The sequence below is a fragment of the Nothobranchius furzeri genome, chromosome 9, assembly GCF_043380555.1.
Source record: "Nothobranchius furzeri strain GRZ-AD chromosome 9, NfurGRZ-RIMD1, whole genome shotgun sequence".
In the NCBI taxonomy this organism is placed as follows: Eukaryota; Metazoa; Chordata; class Actinopteri; order Cyprinodontiformes; family Nothobranchiidae; genus Nothobranchius; species Nothobranchius furzeri.
The window spans coordinates 72,530,929-72,537,523 of record NC_091749.1 but is presented as its reverse complement, the minus strand read 5'-3'; positions in this window follow the sequence as shown (position 1 = coordinate 72,537,523).

Genomic DNA, 6,595 nt, shown 5'->3' with positions numbered 1-6,595 from the left:
CAAAAAGATGAGTAAACATCCACAAACAGAGAGAGATGGGGTCTCGCAGGCTCTCAGAGGACTGATGAGGATGGGCGTGGGTGATGATGAGGCCCACTCATGGATGCATTGTTCTGCTAAAAGGGGCGGGTCTCCTCTGCTTTGGTGGTTATGAAGCAGCAATTGAGGTGCAGGGAGAGGGTAATCGTTATTGGCTGTGACAGCAGTGACCTGACAGCTGGGTCCAGTCTTGCTCCAGTGCTTGTTGTACAACAGACTCAGACACACACACACTCAAACACACACTCAGACACAGATGTCTGCAAGCGTGTGCACGTGGGCATGCACGTGCACACACACACGTACCGGGAACCCAAACGAGGCTAAAAGGCATGTTTGTGCAGGACTGACTAGTTATTTTTCAGCCAGTCTTGGTAATGAAGTCTTCATCACAACTGAATGCACCAGAGTGGGACTGGGCAGCGACTCTTCATCAGGATGGATGTTTGTAGAGTTTCACAAGAGCGAGGCTGAATCACAAACCAAACAGGACGTAACCTTTATGATTACACCGATGAGAAATGTTGCATTATTCCAACAGAAAATTCGTTTTCATGTGATTTTGTCTTTGAGCAGGAAGCTTTTTTTTCTGCCAATCAGTGGCGTGGCCAGATTTTTAAAAATGGGGTGGCCCAGGTGATGCACTTCTTTGTGCATGGGTGGCACCAATGATTATGCTTTTTCTTTTTTACCCCAAGCTTTTTGTGGAAAAGTAAACTGAAATTCAGTGGGGTGGCCAGTCAGATTCCAAGGGTGGCATGTGCTACCCCAGGCCACCCCCTGGACACGCCCCTGCTGCCAATCTTTCGTACCTCATGTTTTCTAATATGGTCTCGTAAATATGAGTGCGGACAGGAAAAACCCAAGACACGAGTGAGTTTACAGACCGAAAAATGTATTTTTGTCTTATTATTGTGGTGTTGTGTTTGGTAACTCCAGCTAATCCTGTGATATGGACTCGGTTTATCGACACGCCCTGGCGCCCTGCGACACGGCAGATTACACAACAAACCATCACAGAATGTCCTCCTGCAGCTCCAGATTAACAGAAATTAATGAACTGCAGCAGCATGGAGATCCCGGGATTTAGACACAACACCAATAAAGGTAGAAGTCGTGATTTCCAGGATTCACTCAGCTTTTTGTTTCTCATGTACGGCAACATCTCTCTCTTATGGAATAATTACTTAATTCCACCGCAGAGATTCGTTTTCTGTGGATATGAAGCAAAATCTGTCATAACCTTGTACTTTTCCCCTGGTGACTGAATCATATTTAAATCCTAAATAGAACAAAGAGGAAAGTTCTGCTACACTCGGTAAATAATTAATAAGGAAATGCTAATTATGACACACAGGCAAATGAGCTGAGAGCATTTTCCACTGGGGTGATATCACGTTGCTGCTGGGGCAACGTTCTGACACCTCAAGTGTTTAATTCAAAAATCCCTTCTGGATTTGTGAAATTAGTTTTTAAATGACTTTTTATTTTGTCTGCTTTATAAAAATATTGTAAATACTCTTAAAATGTATTTTGATGGTGATGAAATTGCATAAATTTAAAAACTGAGCGTTAAGGAACAAGTGAAAGTCCTCTGAAGGTGATGGAAAGGACAAAACATGTATTTTTTTCATTTCTATGATGCATTTTACATTTTGGACATTTATCATGGTCAGATGTCAGTGGCGCTTAAATGTTTTTTCTCAGCTTCCATATTTAATTTCACACTCAGTCGCTGTGGCCTCATGAAACTATTTAGTTACACAGCGACTAATGTTCAGATGAACCCTCTTTGTCGTCGTCGTCCTGCTCTGATGAGTAAAGTTCAGTTCACTCATGTTGGTGCAGCTGCCTCTCCTCCCGTCCCAAACCAGCAGCAGCAACAGCTGGAGCATCCGAAGGTTTGTCTGGATCAGGGAGCGAGAAGCGCTGGGAAACCAACATGCATCTGTCCCGAATCGCAACATGTACTCACTAAAAGGTCAACGCTGTCTTCTACCGCTTTAAGACATTCCATGAGGGACACGCAAAAAAAGTGCTAAGAAGTTATTTGATTCAGCGGTTGTCATGGTTATTGGTTTCTGTGTTCTTGAGAATGAACCAGCTTCTGGATTAATAAAAGATTTTGTTTTTGGAGTAAATTTCTTTGGATACAGAAAACGAGATTCTTCCTTTGAAGTGATGGCGTGTATTTTCCCTGGTGATAGGGGGCAGTACGAATCTAAATCATTACAAGTAAGCAGTATCTTGTAAGCTGTATCTTGGCTTGGACAATCTTCTACCGTGCACCATATTGCCACAGGAGTCCCCCAGGGCTCTGTCCTCTTCTCTTTGCCATATACACCACCTCACTGGGTGAGATTGTTCGATCACATGGCTTCTCCTACCACTGCTATGCAGACGACACCCAGCTCTATCTGTCATTTCCACCGGACGACCACACTGTCTCTGCACGAATATCAAACTGTCTCTCTGACATATCAAAATGGATGAAATCCCACCATCTCCCGCTCAACCTCTCTAAAACTGAACTACTTGTCATCCCAGCAAAACCATCCATACAGCACAATATCTCAATCCAAAATGACTTCCTATCTCTGGCTCCTTCAAAGGCAGTTCGAAATCTGGGTGTTGTGTTTGATGAACATCTGAGTCTTAAAAATCATGTTGCCTCTGTTGCTCGTTCATGCCGCTTTGCGCTGTATAACATACGAAAGATCAGACCATACCTAACACAACATGCCACCCAGCTCCTGGTGCAATCTACTGTCATCTCCCGCCTCGATTACTGCAATGCCCTTCTAACTGGTCTTCCAGGCTGGACTGTGAGACCTCTTCAAATGGTCCAGAACGCAGCGGCGCGTCTGGTCTTCAATCAGCCAAAAAGAGCACACGTCACCCCTCTGTTCATTGAGCTCCACTGGCTACCGCTAGCAGCACACATCAAATTCAAATCGCTAACACTAGCATACAAAGTCCGAGATGGTACGGCTCCCATCTACCTGAATCCTCTTGCAAAGGTTTACGTCTCGGCCCGGCCGCTCCGGTCATCACAGGATGGTCGGCTAGCAGTGCCTACACCACGCTCAGGACAATCCAGACTCTTCTCATGCATCGTTCCACAGATGTGGAATGACCTACCAAGCACTACCAGAACAGGGGCTTCTTTTTCAATTTTCAAGAAACTCCTGAAGACCCTGCTCTTCAGAGAGCATCTTCTAAACTAGCACCCTCCCTGCACCCGTCCCCCTTTCTACTGTCCACTCCTTGTTCCCTCCTCTCCATGATTGATGTCAAGTTGTTGTTGTTACTGTTGTTGTTAGCCTCAAGGGCAACATGCCAATTATCACTTGTAAGTTGCTTTGGACAAAAGCGTTTGCTAAATACATAAACATAAAATACATAAACATAAACAAGCAGTATTTTTGTGTTGGAGTAAGACTTTACCAACAGATGGCCATTAGGGTCAAAAACCCCTGGAAGCGAGACCTCTAACAAAAAGATGAGCACATGAGGCTCCCTTTCATCAGTGGCAACGAGTGAAGAGGTAGATGTGGAAAACAACGTTTATGAATGGTGATAGTTACGAATCTGTATATGCATTTTGTCCTCACGGGCTACCGTAGAAGGAAACGTGGTGTTCAATACGGCGTTGCCCAGAGACTTAGACCCACTCTTGATAGTTATACTGTATGTTACAAAGCCACCGATATCTTTGAACAACTGGGAATCGTTTAATTCATTTTCAACAACATTTTAAAGGATATTTCCAGAGATTATCTTCACGTCGTCTCTTTAATGTCCACGTCGAGTAGGAGTCAATTAACTGAAATATTAATCATCATTTCTAAAAGTCCAGTTTTAAAATTGTTTATTGCCTAAAGTTAAAATGCTTTTTTCAAATTATGCAAAAACAATGTCCGGCCAAAAAAAGTCACACATTTGATTGTTTTGTTGGATCGCCTTTGATTACGACACACATTTGCTGTGGCGTTGTTTCGAAAAGTTACTGCAACATCACCAGATTTACCTCCATCCCAACCATCCATCTCCAACCCTAACCCTAACCCTCACCAAGATCTAGCACTGATGATGGTTGAGTCTGACCGCTGCACAAAGCCTTCTCCAGCACATCCCAAAGATGGGGTCAAGGTCTGGACTCTGTGGCGGCCAACCCATGTGTGAAAATGACGTCTCATGCTCCCTGAACCACTCTCTCACTCTCTGAGCCCGATGAATCCTGGCATTGTCATCCTGGAATGTGGCTGTGCCATCAGGGAAGATGGAATAACCTGGTCATTCGGGAAATTCAGGTAGTCAGCTGACCTAATTCTAGGAGCACTTCCTGTTGCTGAACCTAGACCTGACCACCTGCAGCAAGCCCAGATCATAGCCCTGCCCCCACAGGCTTGTACAGCAGATACAAGGCATGATGGGTGCATCACTTCATCTGCCTCTCTTCTTACCCTGACGTGCCATCACTCTGGAACAGGGTCCATCTGGACTCATCAGACCAGTTTTACTAAAGCGTTGGACAGTTCTGAACCCAGTTTTAGTCGTTTCTGCATCTCCTTACACGTTTTCTCTGTTTGAAGCCAATGATCTGACGCTTCTCACACAGACTAACATCTTTCCACCACCAGATGTGTCTTTCCACTTGGTTGAAATGAGAAGCTGTTCAATAGACCAGTTGGGTTAAATAACTCGTTGCAGCTGAAAGATGATCATCCAAGCAGTAATCGCCCATTGCTTAGTCAAATTCAGGTGGCCACTTTGGTTTTTGGCCGACAGTTTATAACGGTAATAAAAAAAACTCAAATGGGCCCTTTTCACCTGCAGATCCTCCACCAGAGGGCAGTAGGCATGGGCGACGGTGGCACAGGAGTTAAGTGCTCGCCACATAATTGGAAGGTTCTCGAGCCCCGCTCATTCTGTCGCTGTTGTTGTGTTCTTGGGCGGGACACTTGGCCCACCTTGCCTGCTGGTGGTGGTTGGAGGGACTGGTGGCACCAGTGTGCACCTGTGTACAGCGCTCACGGGATCACTTTCCCATGTCATAAACTTTGGCCAGGGGCAATGTCAAGTGTTGTTTTTACTGGGTGTCAAATCATGAGATGTTTCCCTCAAATAAACAAACCAGCAAAGGTCGTTTCCATCAGATCTAAATGGATAATAAACCTCTGACCACCAGAGTAAACATCAAAATCGAGATGAGAAGCATTTAAGGTGCATTTGAAGAAAGATCGTCAATCTTGGCGTACGTGGAGCCGATGTGATCAAAACCCTGAACGGATTCAAACAAACTGGTAAATGTTGTGTGGTAGCTGCAGCGCACCGGCACCCGGAGCATGAGTGGAAACAGGAAGTCGTATGGTGGCCCCACCTTGTAGTTTTTGTCTCTCCCTCGCTGCCTTTCCACCCCTCCCTTCCCTCCTCCCTCGCCCCCGCTGTCACCCTCACAGAGCTTGCATTTTAATTTGGCCCTGAAGTTACTTATTTCATTATCGATCATCCGTAATGCTGAATCAATGTTCATCTTGTTACGTGGCCCATACCCGTGTAATACAGTGATAGTGGGGGCCCGGACTTACTCGTTCCCTTTACAAAGTGACTTTACCGTAAAATCAATGCCTGCTGTTACTGATACAGGCGAAACTCCAGCAGATGGAGCGAAAAGCGAGGTGGGAAACAAATGAAAGATAAAGGAATATTGAGAACTCACCTTCAGTGCAGCCTGTGTCATTGTGAAAATGATGTCCTGGTGCAGGAGTCCTCATGTGGCTCGTGCGCGATGTGAGAACACGTCCGTTTAGCAGATAACACTTTGATGTGAAGCTGGGATACATCTGGGGAGCAGGCTGGGATTCTCTTTAAACAATCGAGATCAGTTTCATCCACGTTTCTGACTGAATGCACAAAATATTAAAGACGCCACTTTCTCATCATCTTAAACAACAGATGAACTCCTGTTTGGGAATAAATGGACTTGAAATCTGTTTTCAAGTTGTCTTTCTGTGCAACATGAAAGCTGATCAAGCATTTCGGGAGTGCATCTAAAATTATTGAAGTCGAAAAGTTCCAAAAATCTTTGCAACACAAGACAAAGAGGCACACTAAAACATATTTTATTTGTCACAAAATGTAGAAATCTGTGTATTTGTTGTTTGTTTGTACTCATTGACAGCAGCTATAAATGTGCGTATCATATTTATGTTAAAACCCACATTTTACAGATTGTAAACGTGGCTAAAGCTCTCATCGCCTGAATCCTGAGTGGATCTCTCGGCTTGTCTGTGTGTGCCTGAAACTTTATAAGTTAATGTGAAACACTTGCAGAGTGATGCATTAATTCACACTTTGATCTGCTGTCATAGCCCAGTTTAATAAGTTGCAGTCCATTGACTATTAATTTGTTTCCGAATGATGTGAGCAGGAGGGAAGGCTTCCAAATTTCTTTACTTTGCCACTAATGCAAATCAAACTTGGGCTATCTATTTAATATGCATGATTGGTTGGTGTAATATAATTAAAATCCCACTATTTAAATTATGCTAAC